This window comes from Myotis yumanensis, unplaced genomic scaffold (genome assembly GCF_028538775.1).
Source record: "Myotis yumanensis isolate MYYU_CA2020_CCGP unplaced genomic scaffold, mMyoYum1.0.hap1 SCAF_2, whole genome shotgun sequence".
In the NCBI taxonomy this organism is placed as follows: Eukaryota; Metazoa; Chordata; class Mammalia; order Chiroptera; family Vespertilionidae; genus Myotis; species Myotis yumanensis.
This window is the reverse complement of record NW_027223753.1, coordinates 146,366,426-146,373,025: the sequence shown is the minus strand read 5'-3', so window position 1 is coordinate 146,373,025 and position 6,600 is coordinate 146,366,426.

The following is a 6,600-nucleotide window of genomic DNA, read 5'->3' as shown; positions in this document are numbered from 1 at the left end:
CGGATTGAAACAGACAATCACGCCCTCAGCCACCAGCCCACGCCTCTCGCACTCCTCACCTTAGTATTTTACTTCAGCACTGCGCCTCCTCTGATTCTCGGTTCCTCCTAGTTGTAGAACTTCCATTCAGCCAGCCTTCCTGTGGTTCTGGATGATGTCCGTTCCATCTTTTAGTTGTATTTTTGAAGTGGTTGTTCGAGGCAGCAAACTCCGGTGTTAACCTATGCCGCCATGTTGGTTTCTCTCCAATACACATTTTTTAAAACCACTTTATTGAGGTATGATTGATATGAAAAACATTTTACATAATTAATATGTATGACTTGATGAGGTTAGAGATAAATATACATCTGGGAAACCATTCCCTCATCTATGCCATAAACGTATCTATCACCTGCAAAAGTTTCCTTCTGCCCTCTTATTTATTGCTGGCTTGTAATAGGAACTGTTAACATCAGACCTGCCCTCTTAGCAAATTCTAAAGTATACAATACAGGATTGTTAACTACAATCACATTGCTATTGAGCATATCTCTAGGGACTTACTCATTTTGTGTAACCAAAACTTTGCACCCTTTGACTAATACTTCTCCCCCAATCCCAGAAACCACCATTCTACTCTCTGCCTCTATGAAATTGACTCATTCAGATTTTTCATATGAGTGGTATCATGTATCATTTGTCCTTCTGTGTCTGGCTATTTTATTTAGCATAATGTCCTCTAGGTTCACCCATGTTGTTGAAAATGGCAGGATTTCCTTCTCTTTAAGGTTGAAAAATATTTTGTATGTATATACCACATATTCTTTATTTATTCACCATTCCCTGGACATGTGAGTTGCTTCTGGGAATAATGCTGAAATGAACATGGGAGTTCAGATATCTCTTTGAGATTCTGATCTTTATTCTTTTGAGCATATACCCAGAAGTGGAACTGCTGGACCATACGGCATTCTATTTTTAACATTTTGAGGAAGCTCCAAGCTGTTTTCCATAATGGCTACACAAATTTACATTCCTCCCAACAGTGTACAAGGGTTCCCTTTTCTCCACAACACAGTGCACTGTTAATAAAAGTCCTCACACTGAAGTCCAATTGGATGACTTTCTGTGTTTTGATAGAAGAGGTTCCTTGAGTTCATTTGCCTAAAAGCCAATTTTCCAGCTTGTATCTCCTTCTGTTTCCTATGATGCCCAATGGCATCACTCTTCACAAGTCCCAGGAAATCTAACTCCAAAACACTAAGCCTGTCTTCTTCCCTTCACTCTATTGTGGCTTCCTCAGTTCCTCTTCATTATTTCTATGTTTAAGCAACATAATTGGAAAAGTCTCCTCACGGAACTCCCTGTTCCCTGTGTCTGGCAGAGCTGTCCCACATGGTGGCAGAGACCTAACATCTCACACTCTACTTTAAATCCTTTCAAGGCTCTCTGTTCTCTACAAAATGAAGTTCAAACAGGATGGACTAGGTGCTGCTTGCTCTGACCCTGCCCCCTTCTCCAACCTCATCTCTCACCACACAATATATTGCGCTCTGATTATACTAAGTGACTAGTTGTTTCCCAGAAAAAGTCTTCAGGCCTCTGTACCTTCGCCCAGGTAATTCCCTTTGTCTAGGACTTTGCTACTCAAAATGTGCTCTGTACATGGACCAGCAACATCAGCATCACCTGGCAGATCCTTAGAAATGTAAGCTCCCAGACCTCACCCCAGGTCTAATAAGTCAAAATCCACATTTTAACAAAACTCTCCAGTGATTCTTCCACACATTAAAATATTAGAGTACTGTAAATCCTCACTTAACGTCATTCATAGGTTCTGAGATTTTCAGCGAACTCACGTATAACAGAACCAATGTTACCACAGGCTAATTGATATAAGAGCCAAGTCTGCACTGCATCTCATTGATGTTATCATGAAACCCTGTTATTTGAGGACCTACAATGCTCTTTCCACCTACTTTCATCCCACTGGGTCCAGCCTTAGAGACTCAATGCTTCCTTCATATATATCTAAAAAATGTAACCTGTCCTTTACTATGTTGAAATAAATGTCAAAGATAACATGTCTACACTCATGACTTCAAAAATCCAATATAATATTCTAACAGTAATAATAAAAAGGCAAGTAATATGAATAAAATGTGCACTTTATTTCTATATGAAAATTCTTAGAGGCAACTGCTCTCAAAGACATCACAAAGTAATGTAATGTTTACCTAGAATCACTGGGCATTCAAATATAAATGAAGATAGGTTCAGGGGTATTGTATTGGTGACACAAATACCTTAAGCAATGACACAGCCAGTGATAACACTTTTCAAGATGGTGAATGACTCTCAGCAAAGTTCCAGAGAGAGAAAAACACAGTCTTCCTTTGGCTCATAGGGAGTCATATTCCTGCAAAATGCAGATTTTATTAACACTCTGCAAAGCATGCTTTGTGCTTATATGTACAGCAGTTGGGATGGGGCTGAGATTATTCTAATACCTAGATTTTCACCTACATACATGTCCGGAGGGACACTCAGATGTCAGGTTGGATGCAGGAGGCTCTTTGCTGTATAGGCTAAACCATGCATAGCAGGACATCTAGCATCTCGGGCCTCCATCCAGTAAATGCCAGAGCTGTCCTCCCATCCACCACCAGAATGCCCCCTAGGATTTCCAAACTCCCAGAAGGGGCAATATCTCTCCTGCTGGCCTGCCTGACCCACTTAAGTCTTCCTTCATGCCGCAATTTACACAGCTCCCCTCTCCATCCCCAGTGCTTCCCTGGATTTTCCTTCCATGGTGCCCTCTTACTTCCCCTGAACCTAGTTCTGGCCCTGTCCCTTGTACTGCAGGAGGGCAGGTTTGTAGGGAAGGACTGTATCTTAATTACCTTCTTACCTCGCAGTGTATCAGGGTATATACTGAAACTGAGTACATCTTCAACAAAGGTTGTTGCACAAATGACTTAAAATAATAATTAAAAAATAAAAACTCTGAGAGCTTGTAAATTAGTGATATTGTTATCCATAATAACTGAATGTTTTGTAATATATCTACTTTGCATAGGAAGATAACATGATAAATATGAACCACATTTGGAAATCTTTCTTTTTTCTTCGTTATAACAGCAAGCATTTCTGCACAGTCCTTATTCTTTCCTTTAGTGCATTCAGTGCCAATTGTTTCATGCTCCAGGCAGCACGTTCATTTGAAGAATTCACAGTGCGTCAGGACAAAGAGCAAAGTGCATAACTTGGTATATTTAAATCTGATGTTAAGTTTCCCTCCTGACACCAAGGGAAGGAGTGATTAGTTCTGACCAGGGGATTTGGAATGACATCGTCTACATAAAATAGAGCAAAAGATGACATATTGGGACTCTCATATAAAGTCAGTATGAAGAAATATGTGATTTATTTATTGATAGCACTTAAAAAAATCTCCATTAAAAAAAGAAGTATCAATGATTCTCTCTCATAATCTATGTTTCTATATCTCTCCCTTTCCCTTCCTCTCTGAAATCAATAAAAAGAAAAAATTTTAAAGGCCCGGCTAGTGTAGCTCAGTGGCTGAGTGGCAACTTATGAACCAGGAATGAGGTTAGGGTTCAATTCCAGGTCAGGGCACATGCCTGGGGGACATGATTCTCTTTCATCATTGATGTTTCTCTCTCCCTCTCCCTTTCTCTTTGAAATCAATAAAAAATATATTTAAAAACATAACAAAACAAAACAAAACAAAAAAACAGAAGGCGAGCATTTCCCCGAAGGTTTTTGGTATGGATGGGCAAATTATTTCCCCTTTGCTACATAACCTGGGGTCCTTCTACAGGTCTTCGGTCAACTGTTAAAACTGTCCTTCTCAATGGGATCACATGATCATAGTCCTCTTGTCAAGTAGTCAATGTGAAATTAATGTCAGTGGTTTTTCTCTCCACTGATATAGTGAGTTTGATACTTTTGCTCTGAGAAAATTTACCACTAAAAAATATACTTTTTTAGTACAAATAGTAAATATAATAGGTATTAAATATATTTGTATTTTTGGAGGGTATTGGTGGTTGTGGGGATGGCAGTAAAAAATTAAAACAAATAATTCTTTTGACAGTTCTAATGTTTAAGAAGTATCTATATAATATAAAAGCCTAAGTGACTGAAAGACCAAATGACCAGTCGACCAGTCGCTAAGATGTGCACTGAACACCAGGGGGCAGACGTTCAACACAGGAGCTGCCCCCTGGTGGTCAGTATGCTTCCACAGCAGGAGCCCCATTCAGTTGACCTATGGGTCCCAGATGCTGGGCTCACGACTGGCAAGAGCAGCTGTGACTGCGTCAGCCTCTCCCCACTCTGCTACTGAATGGAGGCTGCATGCCCAGTGGGGCTGAGATGAATGGGAAAAGCATGGTGCCGGGCCTGGGCATGGGCTCCTCCCTGGCCACCTTCCACTTTGCACACGACTACATTCCTCAGGGAATGTCGGACTACCCATTAGCCTGATCCCTGCAGGTAAGTCTGGGGATTGGGCCGAAACCGGCAGTCCAACATCCCCTTGTGAGAGGGTGCAGGCCAGGCTGAGGGACACTACTAGTGCACTAATCTGTGCACCAGGCCTCTAGTAATATATATATTTGCCTGGATCTCCTCTGTCCCAGAGTATTACACAACTCCTGGCATGTCTGAGGCACACAACAAATATTTGTTGAATGAAATAATGCCCCTCTACATCCATGAAATGGTCTGTATTTCCATTTGTTCTGAACTTCAAAATTTTTATTAAACTTACTAAGCTTTAAAGAAGTAAAAAATGTTAGGGAAAAGGATTGTGGATGGGTTTCCTTCCACTCGAGAGTGAATGCGGTCTTTGAGATATTTAGGACTCGCGGTCTGGGAAAGCTGTGACCTCCCAAACCTGGCACAAAGGTGGCCCCTTTTGTTTTCCTCCTCCTCTTCACTGGCTTCAGGAGCTGGTGTCAGCTGGGTGTAGATGGTGCCCGCTTCACACTTGAATGATATACTCCCTGCCCTCGGTGCTGGGAGCTCCACTCTGCTGCCTCCATCTGCTGCTTCTGATAAATGCTCACATTTTAAATATATTCCTATCAGCTCACTCCGAAAGGGGCTTGCCAGCTCTCCACACAGCAAACACCCCTACTGGCACAGAGCCCCTTCTTGGGTGGAAAGAATTTGGGCAGAGAGAAGACATATCTCCCAGCGAGGAGAGATGAGAGAGGAGAGGGAGGAACTAGCCCAGAGAAGCTGATGCCAAACACCCTGGGGGTCTCCAGGGGCCATCAGGATGAACTCGGGGCTCTGGGCTATCAACACAGAGGGCCGGGCTGGCGGGTCTGCAGTGTGGCCACTCTAAGAGCAGAGTGGAGGTGAAGTGGAAGAAGTTGCTCTGCTTTTTCTCAGAAAATGAATGGAATGTTGGATGTTGTTGGCCTGGTTGGTTGACAGCCCTCTGTTATGACTAACCTCCAGGTAACAAAGGTTCCCGGGAATGGCCTCCAGCCCACAAAGCCTCCTCGGGCACATGCACCGTTTAAGCAGCTCTTCCAAGTCCCCCTGCTAGTTTCAGCTGGCAGTTGCCTTCCTTCCAGTGTTTCTTCCTTCCAGCAACTGGTCTCTAGCCAGCACAAGCTCCAATTGCATTAAGGAAAGATGAAGGAATACGGAGTGCAAGGTCTCCCCGAAGATCATGATCACAGCAGAAGCCAGCAGGGTACATGTTTATTTTCTCCCAGTCATGGAGACATAGAATATGAGAGCCAGAAGGGGAGTTAGGGAACATCTAATCCAATTCCTTTACCCTAAAGGCATCTTAAATTTTCATGTCCTCATTGACTCCTGATACCCTTCCTCGTACTTCCCCATTAAACTTTGTCTCTCAACTTTTTACCACTTCAGTAACAGTCACTTCATTTCTCCAGTTGCTCAGGATTAAAACCTTGGAGTCATCATTACTTTCTCCCACAGCCCACATCTGATGCAACCTCAAATCCTGCAGGCTCTACCTTAAAAACATAGCCAGTATCTGACTCTTCTCACCACCTCCATCCACAGCTGGTCCCACCTACTTTCATCTCTCCTCTGGATTATAACAGCCCAAGGATCAACATGGGCCAAATCTGGCCTGCCACCTGCTTTTGTTAATCTAGCTTTATTGGAACACAGCCGTATTCATGAGTTCACCTTATGCTACAACATCAGCATCAAGGAGTTACAACTGAGACCTCATGGCCTTCAAAAAATATTTACTGTCTCTAACCAACCTCTTCAATAGACTATTAAATTCTAAGTTGAATAATATCTCATCCCTGTTCAAAACCCTCTCACTCAGTGTCTAAGCTAAATTCTTTAAGGTTCTGTGTGAACTGGACCACCCCATGATCCTCTGACCCGATCCCCTACTGTTCTCCTGCCTGCTCATGATAATCGGGCCACATTGTCCACTTCCCCTCCCAGGTCCTTCTACCTCCACCCGCCCCTGCTCTTGCTCAGACAAGCCAGGCATGCTCCTGATACAGGACCCTGTGTTCACTGTCCCCTCTGCTCCAGATGATCTCCACATTGACATCTGCCCAGCTTGCTTAGTCTCCATTC